General features: G+C 47.5%; 1 long non-coding RNA gene and 9 other non-coding genes across 14 annotated transcripts; all 10 read right to left on the bottom strand.

Annotated features, from left to right (window-relative positions):
* Positions 1-2265: 2265 nt before the first annotated feature.
* Positions 2266-2456, bottom strand: LOC125126612 (U2 spliceosomal RNA). The gene has a single exon (XR_007134716.1). It is a non-coding gene; the product is annotated as a U2 spliceosomal RNA (small nuclear RNA).
* A 6499-nt stretch (positions 2457-8955) lies between these two features.
* On the bottom strand, positions 8956-12401 carry LOC125125044 (uncharacterized). Of its 5 annotated transcripts, none has more exons than XR_007134356.1 (12): positions 12266-12337; positions 11869-11918; positions 11519-11605; positions 11245-11292; positions 10882-10916; positions 10672-10720; positions 10331-10430; positions 10116-10150; positions 9870-9903; positions 9506-9552; positions 9222-9257; positions 8956-9066 (listed from the first exon to the last, which is right to left on the bottom strand). It is a non-coding gene; the product is annotated as an uncharacterized LOC125125044 (long non-coding RNA). The 5 variants fall into 5 exon arrangements; XR_007134355.1 differs by having other exon boundaries at positions 10331-10397; positions 12266-12336; XR_007134357.1 differs by lacking the exon at positions 10116-10150 and having other exon boundaries at positions 10331-10397.
* LOC125126577 (small nucleolar RNA SNORD22) lies at positions 9341-9466 on the bottom strand. Its single transcript, XR_007134686.1, has one exon. It is a non-coding gene; the product is annotated as a small nucleolar RNA SNORD22 (small nucleolar RNA).
* On the bottom strand, positions 9674-9740 carry LOC125126575 (small nucleolar RNA SNORD31). Its single transcript, XR_007134684.1, has one exon. It is a non-coding gene; the product is annotated as a small nucleolar RNA SNORD31 (small nucleolar RNA).
* On the bottom strand, positions 9981-10050 carry LOC125126574 (small nucleolar RNA SNORD30). Its single transcript, XR_007134683.1, has one exon. It is a non-coding gene; the product is annotated as a small nucleolar RNA SNORD30 (small nucleolar RNA).
* On the bottom strand, positions 10220-10285 carry LOC125126570 (small nucleolar RNA SNORD29). The gene has a single exon (XR_007134679.1). It is a non-coding gene; the product is annotated as a small nucleolar RNA SNORD29 (small nucleolar RNA).
* LOC125126579 (small nucleolar RNA SNORD22) lies at positions 10507-10634 on the bottom strand. The gene has a single exon (XR_007134687.1). It is a non-coding gene; the product is annotated as a small nucleolar RNA SNORD22 (small nucleolar RNA).
* On the bottom strand, positions 10986-11061 carry LOC125126571 (small nucleolar RNA SNORD28). The gene has a single exon (XR_007134680.1). It is a non-coding gene; the product is annotated as a small nucleolar RNA SNORD28 (small nucleolar RNA).
* On the bottom strand, positions 11365-11438 carry LOC125126572 (small nucleolar RNA SNORD27). The gene has a single exon (XR_007134681.1). It is a non-coding gene; the product is annotated as a small nucleolar RNA SNORD27 (small nucleolar RNA).
* LOC125126573 (small nucleolar RNA SNORD26) lies at positions 11720-11793 on the bottom strand. The gene has a single exon (XR_007134682.1). It is a non-coding gene; the product is annotated as a small nucleolar RNA SNORD26 (small nucleolar RNA).
* Positions 12402-12490: the final 89 nt, after the last annotated feature.

The raw sequence follows: 12490 nt of genomic DNA, 5'->3' as shown, positions 1-12490 counted from the left end.
CCTGGCCTTGCTCAGTGGGGTAAGGATCCGGCGTTGCCGTGAGCTGTCGCAGAGGCGGCTCGGATCCCACCTTGCTGTGGCTGTGGCGTAGACCAGCAGCTGTAGCTCCGATTGGACCCCTAGCCTGGGAACCTCCATATGCCGCGGGTGCAGCCCTAAAAAGCAAAACAAGAAAGAAAACATATATCAGGAATGATTCAAGTCGCTCATGAGGGACATCAACCTTGAATATAAAAAGGACGAATTCTGGGAAAATAAAACCGACTTTTTTTTTTTCCCCAGATCCCATGTGGTATCTGAGGCAAGCCTACGACGTACGCCACAGCTCAGGGCAACCCAGATCCTTAACCCACTGAGCGAGGCCAGGGATCGAACCTGCGTCCTCAGGGGTGCTAGTCAGATTCGTTTCTGCTGAACCAGGATAGAGAACTCCAAAAGTGACAATCTTTTTTTTTTTTGTCTTTTCTAGGGCCGCACCCGCGGAATATGGAGGTTCCCAGGATGGGGTCTAATCGGAGCTGTAGCCGCCGGCCTACGCCACAGCCACAGCAACTCGGGATCCGAGCCTTGTCTGCGACCTATACCATAGGTCACGGCAACGCCTGATCGTTAACCCACTGAGCAAGGGCAGGGATCGACCCCGCAACCTCATGGTTCCTAGTCGGATTCGTTAACCACTGAGCCACGACGGGAATTCCCAAAACTAACAATCTTTAAGCAGAACTCTGTTTTGGAAGGTGGAGGTAAGGGCTTAGTTTTTATTTCCTCACATTGAGATTTGGGGATGGTAAAAAATTAGTACCAACTGAGAGTAAAAATCTGCAAATCTAACAGAAAAAAATCTTTCTCCCAAGGGATAAGCTGCAACTTTAAAATGTCATAACGTCCCCCTTTCTTGAATGGCTGAGACATTTTCTCTGAAATCAGAGACTATCAACTATCAGAGGAGTTCCCATCATGGCTCAGTGGTTAACAAATCCGACTAGGAACCATGAGGTTGCGGGTTCGATCCCTGGCCTTGCTCTGTGGGTTAACGATCTGGCGTTGCCCTGTGCTGTGGTATAGGTCGCAGAGGCGGCTGGGATCCGGCATTGCTTTGGCTGCGGTGTAGGCCGGCGGCTACAGCTCTGGTTGGACCCCTAGCCTGGGAACCTCCATATGCCGTGGGTGCGGTCCTAAAAAGACAAAAAAAAAAAAAGTGCTGTTTAAAATTATATCGGGAGTTTCCTAGTGGCCTGGCGGTTAAGGCTTATTACCGCTGTGGCGCGGATTGAGTACCTGCCTTGGGAAATTCTTCATGTGTGGTGCGGCCAAAAATTGAAAAAAAAAATCTTAATTTAAAAACATAGTCATGGGGGAAAAATGTAATTGTAATGTATACATGTAAGGATAACCTGACCCCCTTGCTGTACAGTGGGAAAAAAAAAAAAAAAAAAAAAAAAACATAGTCGTTCCCGTCGTGGCTCACGAATCCGACTACGAACCAGGAGACTGCTGGTTCGATCCCTGGCCTTGTTCAGTCGGTTAAGGATCTGGCGTTGCCGTGAACTGTGGTGTATGCAAGTCGCAGACGCGGCTGGGATCTGGCTTTGCTGTGGCTGTGGTGTAGGGCGGCAGCTACGCTCCAATTAGACCCCTAGACTGGGAACCTCCATATACGGCGGGTGCGGGCCTAAAAAATATATGCATATCAGTAAATAATCATCTCACACTTGCCTCTCACATATCTTAAGGCCTCAGCGGAGAAGCGACCTTGATTTCCAACCGCAGAACTTCAGTTTTTTTACACAGCCCTCTTTCGCACTTGAGCCCATTAAAATCCTGTCTGGACTAAACCGAAACTCCACTTTTCTCTGTCTTATAGTTCTCCTTTATCTTGTGAGATGTCCAGTCGTTCTTTTGGGAGATCTCCGTTGCTGCAAAGCCATGAAGGGACCTGGAGCTTCTAGGCAGAAGGGACTACGAACTCCCGGTAAAACTATGAGCTATAAAGAGCTCCAATGACAACTACCTCAGAAAAGACAAACAGTTAAAACCGCAAACCCACGTAACCCTTCATATTCCCGGTAAACAGCAACGTAGTTGTGCCTGTTCACAGATTTAAAAGTACACGGTGAAACTCACGCTAATCTGAACTGGTAAGTAACCTAGTATAACCAGTTTCAAAATTTCATCGCTGTTTTGGGAAGATATCCGGCATTACACAAAATTAACCACTCTACTACTTGTCTCTTCTTTCTTTAAACCGAATGTATCCCCCGAAAGGGGGGGTGCACCGTTCCTGGAAGTACTGCAATACCAGGTCGATGCGTGGAGTGGACGGAGCAAGCTCCTATTCCATCTCCTATTTCCAAAAATCCATTTAATATATTGTCCTCGGATAGAGGACGTATCAGATATTAAACTGATAAGAACAGATACTACACTTGATCTTAGCCAAAAGGCCGAGAAGCGATACTGCTGAACGCGCCACCCGGCCATCCTTAGTCTTACTGTCCTTTTTACGATTGTGGTGACTTTTGTCGCATAGCCATTAGACTTTCTCCAACACGTAATCTTTCTTTAAATCAATTTCTCATTGTTATTACTTCTTAATAATAGATATGTTTTCAGAAATAGGTCTTAAATCTTGTTCTTTACTACTCCCGTCTGCTCCCGCTCGGTGTGTTTTGCATAAGTCCGCCCCCCTGCTCTTTCACTTTCTTAGCACTGGTCCACTTGCTAAACGTGATTTCAGTGGCTGCCTGGTGTTTTCCCGAGACCGCGGCCTCGGTCTCCCAGACCGAAAGCTTTTCGGCGCTTCCTGGGGCCGGCAGGGCGGTAGAGACGGTTAGTATGCTGAAGGGCGCATAGAAAGGGCGAACAGGATGGCACCCCTTTCCCGGATGTTTATTTGGAGAGGCCGCGAGCCCAGGCTTTGGAGTCCAAAGAACTGAACTGGATTTCCGGACATGATGACACGAGGCATGTTGCTTAGGCTCGTTTCCTCCACTGTTAAATGGGGTGGCTGTGACACACTGTGCACTTGGCCCAGAGCTGACAGCGGAGGGCGTGGGCCTTTAGGACTGCATTCCCCTCGCATTCTGGGGCTCCAGGCTCCCTTCTGCCCCTCCGACCTCCCCCTTCTTGTCACAACCACTCCCACCTTATCTTGCCGTTTTGTACCTGCCACCATCCGCTGTTGGCCCCCACAGCGTGGGAAGAGATGTCCCGAGAAAAACGTTTCAGCACCTTCTGATTCCTAAATCCAGGAACCAGCGGAGGGGCAGGGGGTGAGAACAGTGCGGGTCAAATTTAAAAGAAGCAGTTCTTTAGAGGCTCAAAGCCAAGCCCAGCTCTATGAAAGGAAGTAATGTCAAGCCCTCGCTCAGAAGGGACTTCAAGTCCCGTTTCCTTGGAAACTGTGTTAATATAAACGCGGAAACCGAACGTTCTGAAACCTCCTTAGCTGAGCTCTACACCTGGGTTGAAAATAGAGGCCATGTCTCTGTGTCAAAGTGACCAGCATGGGAGTTCCCTTCGTGGCGCAGTGGTTAACGAATCCGACTAGGAACCATGAGGTTGAGGGTTCAGTCCCTGCCCTTGCTCAGCGGGTTAACGATCCGGCGTTGCCATGAGCTGTGGTGTAGGTCGCAGACGCGGCTCGGATCCCGCGTTGCTGTGGCTCTGGCGTAGGCCAGTGGCTACAGCTCTGATTTGACCCCTAGCCTGGGAACCTCCATATGCCGCGGGAGCGGCCCAAGAAATAGCAAAAAAATAAAATAAAATAAACAAAAACAAAGTGACCAGCATGGAGTGGCTCGGCGGAAACGAATCTGACTAGGAACCAGGAGGTTGCCAGTTCGATCCCTGGCCTTGCTCAGTGGGTTAAGGATCTGGCGTTGCCGTGAGCTGTGGCGTAGGTAGCAGATGTGGCTCGGATTTGACCCCTGGCCTGGGAACTTCCATATGCTCCCGGGTGTGGCCCTAAAAATAAAAAAGAAAAAAAAAAGAGAAGGAAAAAAAAAAGGGACAGGCATGGCCGAGAGCCTTCAGGCAAGAGTAGGATATTCTTTTCTCACTGATAATCTATGATTTTAGAGACTATGGTTTCTCAGCACTGTGTCCCTATTAACGAACAGAATCAGGGCCCCAGTAAACCCAGAGCCTCCAGGAAAAACCCAGAGCTTCCAGGAAGGGGCTAGATTGAGGGGGTGTGGTAGGCAGAATAAAGGCCCCACATACCCATGCCTTAATTCTTAGACCTCTTGGGGGTTCTCTTCATGGCTCAGCAGAAACGAATCCGACCAGTATCTGTGAGGATACAGGTTTGATTCCTGGCCTAAGGGTTGGGTGCTGCCGTGGGCTGTGGTATAGGTTGAAGACATGGCTCGGATCTGGTGTGGCTGTGGCCTCCAACTGTAGCTCCCATTTGACCCCTAGCCTGGGAACCTCCATCTGCCACAGGTGCAGCCCTAAAAAGCAAAAAAAGCAAAACAAAACAAAACAAAACAAAAACTTAGACCTCTCATTATGTTACCTTACATAGCAAGCAAAAGGTAACTTGCAGGTATGATAATGATTTTTTTTTTTTTTTTTTTGCTTTTTAGAGCCACACCCAAGGCATATGGAGGTTCCCAGGCTAGGGGTCTAATCGGAGCTGTAGCCACCAGCCTACACCACAGCCACAGCAACATCAGAACCCAGCAGCGTCTGCGACCTACACCACAGCTCACGGCAACACGGGATCCTTAACCCACTGAGCGAGGCCAGAGATCGAACCCATATCCTCGTGGATGCTAGCTGGGTTCATTAATCGCTGAGCCGTGAGGCGAACTCCTGATAACGAGTTTTGAGAAGGCGTGATCATTCTGCTGGGCTCCATGTACATAATCACAAAGATCACAGAGGGAGGAAGGAGACTCAGTGTCAGAGTCATAGTGATGCAGATGCGAAGGATTTGATGCCCTCGCTGGCTTTAATGATGGAAAGGGCTCATCAGCCAAGGAATGGGGGTGGTTTCTAGGAGCTGGAAAATGCCAGGGAACACATTCTCCTTGGAGCCTTCAGAAAGAAATTCAGCCCTATTAACACACTGATTTCAGCCATTGAGACCTATTGCACTTCATTTTGGACTTGGGACCTCCCAAACTGGAAGGTAACACATTTATTGTGTTTTAAGCCATCAAGTTTGTGGTAACTTATAGCAGCAATAAAAAAAACGAATACTGGGGCAAAAGCAAAATTCAGTTTCTTCCAATCCCAACCTTTTTTTTTTTTGTCTTTTTGCCTTTTCTAGGGCTGCAGCCACGGCATATGGAGATTCCTAGACTGGGGGTCCAATCAGAGCTGTAGCCGCAGGCCTACACCAGAGCCACAGCAATGCTGGATCCAAGCCATGTCTGTGACCTACACCACAGCTCACAGCAACGCCAGATCCTTGACCCACTGCGCAAGGCCAGGGATCAAACCTGCAACCTCAATCCCAACCTTTCTTAAAATTCAGCAAGACCCAACCTGGGGCAGGCCACAGTCCCCTAGCCGAGCAGGCTTCTGTCTATCCACTCAGGCTGCAGCCAAATATCCTGAACACGGAGCTCTTGGTGGCTTTTCCCACTAGGGGCTCAGCCATCAGGTCAGCCGTAGCCCTGTTCCTCCTCGAAACAAAGGCGAGTAGGGACAGCACTGTCGCTCTCCTCTATTGTCACCCTGCCTCTTGCTGTGTAGTATGGGAGGCTGATGATGAGCGCCCCTCAGGAACTTGGAGATCTCGTTGTCCCCTAGGAGGCCATTCATCCATTTGTTTACGCTTGTGAAGCAGACAGTAATGAGCAAAATTAGACATGCATCTTGCCTTCATGACTTTAAGGTCTACTGGGCAGGAGTTCCCGTTGTGGCTCAGTGATAATGAACCCAACTACTATCCATGAGAATGTGGGTTTGATCCCTGGCCCTGCTCAGTGGGTTAAGGATCTGACGTTGCCATGAGCTGTGCTGTGGGCTGGCTGCTGCAACTCTGATTCTAGCCTGGGAATTTTCATATGCTGTGGGTGCAGCCTGTAAAAAAAAAAAAAAAAAAAAAAAGATCTACTGGGGAAAAATAAGAAGGTTCTAGTGATTCTCCAGGCAAGAGGGGAAGGTGGCTTGGGTGGGGGGGGTGGCTGTGGTGGCAGAGATGGAGGGAAGTGGAAGAGGTCATGGAAAGTCACTGGCGTTGATACCAGCAAAGCAAGGCCAAAGGAAGGATATTCTTTCGACGGGTGTACTTTTATTTTTTTGCTTTTTAAAGGATGCACTATGGAAGGTCCCAGGCTAGGGGTCAAATCAGAGCTGTAGCTGCTGGCCTACACCTCAGCCAGAGGAATGCTAGATCTGAGCCTCATCTGTACTCTACACCAGAGCCACAGCAACGCTTGATCCAAGCTGTGTCTGTGACCTACACCACAGCTCATGGCAATGCCGGATCCTTAACCCACTGAGGGAGGCCAGGGTGTGGATACTAGTTGGGTTTGTTAAACCCTGAGCCTCGCTGGGAGATCCCCATATCTTCCATCTCTTGGCTTAAGTCAACTGAGTCTTGATTTGAATTGGTATGGGCCACCTGGTGAAAACAGTGCTTGAGCAAAGGGTTCAGTCATTATCTACCAGACACTCAGATCCTTAACCCCGTTGGGTCTCAGCAGGACTCCTACACTTTCATTCTTGTGGCTGTAAAATTTCTTTTGACAATTTTTTTCTGTATGGCTACCATTGAATGAGCAAGAAATAAATTTTCTTTCAGTGAAATTGCCTTTATTTTACGATAGTGGGGACCCAAAATGTATTTTTCCCCCTTTTTAGAGCTGCACCCGAGGCACATGGAAATTCCCAGGCCAGAAGTCAAATTGAAGCTGCAGTTGCCAGCCTATGCCACAGCAACAGCAATGCAGGATCTGAGCTGTGTCTGCAACTTACTTCACAGCTCATGACAACGCCGGATCCTTAACCCACTGAGCAGGACCAGGGATCGAACCCATATCTTCATGGATCCTTAGTGGGGTTGGTTAACCACTGAGGCACGAAGGGAACTCCCACAAAATGTATTCTAAACCTCACATGAGAGTTCCTGTTGTGGCTCAGCAGAAATGAATCTGACTAGCATCCATGAGGATGCAGATTTGATCCCTGGCCCTGCTCAGTGGGTTAAGGATCTGGCGTTGCCTTGAGCTGTGGTGTAGGTGGCAGATGCAGCTCGGATCTGACATCGCTGTGGCTGTGGAGTAGGTCCGTGGCTATAGCTCAGATTCAGTCCTAGCCTGGGAACCTCCATTGGGTGCCACAGGTACAGCCCTAAAAAGACATATAAAACTTTGCCCCCCCAAGAGCTAATCTTTTGATCCTTAATTGCCAAGCCTCACTGGCTCCTAGTGCCTTTGTCCAAGTCTACTAGTTCTATGGTACAGGCCTCTAGCCTGAGGTGGCCTACTCTGTGGTGTTTCTCCAGGGTTGCTCTATGGGGACCACATTCCATCTTCTTGCCCCTAACACCTTTTGTCTCTCAATTTTTTTTTTTTTTTGGTCTTTTTAGGGCTGCACTTGCGGCATATATTAAGTTCCCAGCCTAGGAGTCTAATCGGAAGCTGTAGCCACCGGCCTACATCACAGCCACAGCAATGCGGGATCCAAGCCGCATCTGCGGCCTACACCACAGCTCACAGCAACTGCCGGATCCTTAACCCATTGAGCAAGGCCAGGGATGGAACCCAAAACCTCATGGTTCCTAGTCAGATTCACTTCCACTGCGCCGTGAACGGGAACTCCTCTCACTGAATTATTTTCTTGCTTTTCTTAGGGCAACACCTGCAGCATAGGGAAGCTTCCAGGCTAGGGACTGAATCAGAGCTGTAGCTGCAGGCCTACACCACAGCCATAGCCACACCAGCAACACCCATCCCAGCTTAAGGCAATGCTGGAGTCTTTAACTCACTCATTGAGGCCAGGGATCAAATCCACAACCTTGTGGTTCCTAGTCCTGCAGCAGAATGGGAACTCCTTTTACTGTTAAAGTACGGTTGACTTACAATGTTTCAAGTTCTGTTGCATGGCAGAGACCCAATCACACACACTTCCCTGTGCTGTACAGTAGGGCCCCACCTGCCCATCCATTCCAAACTTAAGTTTGCACCCAAACCCCCTCAAATGCCTACCCATCCCACTCCCTCTTTCCCCCATGGGAACCCCAAGTCTGCTCTTTGGCTGTGATTGGTTTTCAGCTATCTTTTTAGATAGGATCATCTGTCCCATTATTTTAGATTCCACAAGCTTCAAGTGCCACATGTACTATATTATTATCTTTTCTTTCTGGCTTACTTCATTTAGTATCCTATGTTCCACCTATGTTGCTGCAAATGGCATTAGTTTTTACACAGTATCCCCCGTCACATATATGTGCCGTATCTCCATCTCATCTGTAGATGAACATTTAGGTTTCCATGTCTGGCCACTGTGAATGGCGCTGCAATGAACACAGAGGTGCGTCTATCTTCTTGAAGTTAGTTTTGTCCAGATAAATGCCCAGGAGTGGGATTCTCAGCTACCTCCTTACTGTTTTCCAAGGTGGTTGTGCCAATTTACATCCCCAACAGGTGAGGGAGCATTCACTCTTCTCCATCCTCTCTCTAGAGAACTCCTCTCGCTGAATTCCTTGTGACATAAAGAACCTTTACGAAATGGTCATCTTTGGGACTGATCCTAAGGACTTTTTGGCGTTCTCCTCCTCCCCGTAAAGGGTCACTCAAACCCAGCAAGGACAACTAGGCCAAGCAGCGATAGGAAGTAAAACTCCTTAAAGGTCTAGGAGGCTCTTCGGATGCTTTCCTTGGGTCAGACTGTCTAATATGTGGCAAACTGTTACGCTAAGTAGGGCAAAGCCAGTAACAATCTCCCTGGGATTATATTATCTCCTGCTCACCTAGGTCCATCCAAACACAGAAGCAGTGAAGGTTTACAAAAAAATCCCTTTATTTATTTAGAAAGACTATATGCTAATTTGAATAGGTAGGTTGTATAAGAAAATTCCACTTCTGATGTCCTCCAAGAGTTGGATTCCTGCAGAGAAAAAGAACAGTTTAGGGCTTTTACTATAATGGACTTAGAACATACTATCCTTTCAACCAGTTAACACTAAAAGGGCTGCTCTAATGTACTTCTGCATTTATATAGTTAGTCTGATATTTAACACAAGTACATGAATGGATACTCACTTAGCATTGTATTAAGTACGTGTTCTTTCTTCAAACCTGGAAAAAAAAAAAAAAAAAAGCCCACTAATTTTTCAGTGAGTAATTTATCCCCTCTTCCCCAAGTTTAGAAATTCTTAAGATTCCCTCAGACAGTTCCTTCTGGAACAAGCCTTCCTCTTTTCCCCCAGCCAGCCCCAGTGGGTTCACCTTTACAGGCTCTGGGACTAGGACAGGAGGTAAGACGTGTGAATGTTTCTTCATAGGGAAATTTTAACTCCATCCTCAATGCATTTAAATTTACTAACCTCAGTTTCAGACTGGAGTTGAGCAGAGTATGGCTTACACCTTTCACCTGCAAAACAGAGATTGGGAACTAAGTCAACCATTCCCAGAGGAATGGGACACCCTAATAGGCTGTGTAGGTCTCAACAAACATTTTATAAAAAGACTAACTTCCCAGTCTAAGGCAAACTCACAGCTCAGAAAATACCTTTCAGTCATATTGATCAGACTGGGGCGGTATCAAACTCATCATGTGAGCAGAAATCTGTTTCAGGTGGTTCACAAATGGCCAAAGGCAGACTTTGGATTAAGTAATACCTGCACAACTATCCAAAGTGCCACACAAAAACTGGCAAACTTTACATAGCCATAGATAAACAGATTTACCTCCAATCATCCTCAGGCTCCAGACAAGATGGATCTAAAACAAAAGAATGAGTCAGTAATGCTTACTTCCTACATTAAAATTTGTTCCCACTTAATTTCTTAAAAGAAGAAAAAGATCAGATTTCCGAGTCTCAACAGCAAATCATCAGCCGAACGAGATTCCATGTAAGTCATCATGTGTAGATGCCTAAAAAGGCATTTTCTCCCTCTCAGTACACTGTACGCGCCAACATATAAATCACTCACCTTTGAGTGAACAAGCCGCTAAATGGTACAGGTACCTAGGAAAGGACAAAACTGTAAGTGATATTAAGTTCCTTGCAGACAGTATCCCACTGCTCTGTTCTCCAGTTTCTCAGGTGTTCATATCTTTTCATTGTTAGTTCATAGTGAGCTAGTTTGATTCATCACAGAAACTGCTTACTTGGTGGCATATATTATGGTGACATTAATCAACTAACCTTTTAACTCTGGAAGCTTAAATAGAGGAACAAGATGCTCCTTTGAGGATGCAGGAACAAGGTGCCCCTGAATGAGAAGATCATGACATCAGTGGAGTACCTTAAAAAACCAAAAGGATCCCAGCTAATATGTAAGCCAAGGGAAGCTAAACAAATGCTACCCATTGGCAGTTGCTGTACCTCAGACAGTTCCTTACGGAACATGTTTTCATCCTCTCTCCCTGTTAGCCCCAGTGGGTTCACCATTACTGGCTCTGGGGATAGGACAGGGGTTAAGACAGGATGCTTGCTCTCCTCATTGGCACTGGAGACAAGTTACAGCCAAGGTTACAAGTACTCACCACTCTCAACTCTTTCCAGGAGTTTGACCCTGAGCAGATCAGCAGGGATCTAGGAAACAAAAAACAAATAAGAGCTCAGGAATCACCACTACAAGGAACGAAGAACCCAGAAGGTCATCAACTTAAGCTCTGACAACACTCCCTCCAGATGGAAGTTACCCACGCTCACATATACATTAATTTACCACGGTATTGGTACGAGTAACTTACCTTAAGACAGATGAATGTATCACCATCAAGACAACCTGCAGAACAGCAGCAAATGGTTATTTTTTAAATACTATCACAAGATACACTTTTTCATTCATGTAAACTGCCATCAGAACTCTAACATGCTATTAAGTGTTGGACCTCACAGAGGATCAGCATTGTCAATTCAAATCATCTGACAGTGACATATGAGTGAAGAGAACACCCTCACAGAACCAACTGTGCTGCTTGCTGTCTCCCTCCCCAGGAAAATCATTGCAAAAGGAAGAAACTGAAGGAGCAAAAAGGTAACACTGCTCCACTGACCATTTGCTCTGTGGGGAACAAGAGAGGCCACCCCAATCCCCCAGTTGGAAGAATTACCTGTATTCATCCTGGGAGGCACTTGAATTTCTTAGGATTGGTGATGAGCTGAAGACAGAAAAGGGAGGCATTTAATGTACTTAAGAACAACCATTAAAAAGCCTCGAGTACTCCCCGCCCACTTCTCAGTAGTTAAGATGACATCACTTTTGTGTTCAGGCATATGCTTGTCATTTTACCGTTCATCATGGAGTGGCCAGTGCAACCTGAACGAGCCAGTCCCAACCAGGCGCTGTGCTCATACCCATAATGGCATAAAGCATCGTATACCCACCTGGAACACCAACACCGTGCTTGATCTATACAGAGATAGGTCTTGTCCCATCCTCCAGCCTGTACACTCCCTGGAACTCAACCCCATCTGAAAAATACCAAAGAACATCCTTCACTATACCCCCCAGCCTAACTCTCCCCCGCAGTGTCTTAGCAACTCGAAACAAAAAGACCCAAACATGAAACATGGGCTGCGGATGGTGCTACTCAGAAATTTTACTTTCTCCACTAATCCATCAGTAAGAGAGAGCTCAATTCTTGAAATCATCCCTGTAGCACACACCGATGTACCTCTGCACATGTCCAACAACACAGAAACAAAGGGAACAAAGCCAGGCCACGAGCACTTACTCCAACGACAGGCCTTCCCGACCCTTCAGAGTTCGATGCGCGCCCAAACCCTGCAGACAAAAGAACCTTAGGTCAGACCTCGGATTATCTCGCCAAAGCTTTGTTTTCCGAAGCTGAGGCGGCGTCGGCTGTGCCAGGCCGGTCTCCTCAGAGTTCCTTATCCTCACGGAGCTCAGTACAGGTCTGTGAAAATGTTCTCATCACAGAAAGGCCAGTCGGCACGGCCCGCCATCGCCATTTTGTCCTTCACAAAGTCCCTGCCGCTCTAAGGCCTCAACACCCAGGCCATGTCTCCTCTCCCCTCCCCCACCAGCCTAATAGGTGCCACAGACAAAGGACAAGGCGCGGGCACGCTCGCGTCACGACTTTCTTAACGCGAGAAAAGGAAAACGCTTACCGAAAGCCCGGGAAAAATGAGACCGAAGCGTCACCGCGAGACACTTAAATACCAGCGCGCAGAGGTCCACGGGATTTGGGGGCGGGATTAAGGCAGGCGCAAGCGCAGAAGGAGAGGGCATGCGTGCCTGGTGGGTTGTGGATAGAGATTTTCAAAGAAGGCTGCTGTTGAATGTGTACGCCCTGAAACTGCAGCGCGAAAAAGGAGCGCATGCGCCTAGGGAGT

Source organism: Phacochoerus africanus, chromosome 4 (genome assembly GCF_016906955.1).
Source record: "Phacochoerus africanus isolate WHEZ1 chromosome 4, ROS_Pafr_v1, whole genome shotgun sequence".
In the NCBI taxonomy this organism is placed as follows: Eukaryota; Metazoa; Chordata; class Mammalia; order Artiodactyla; family Suidae; genus Phacochoerus; species Phacochoerus africanus.
Note: the sequence above shows the minus strand (reverse complement) of the source record. Positions and strands in the feature narration are given on the sequence as shown.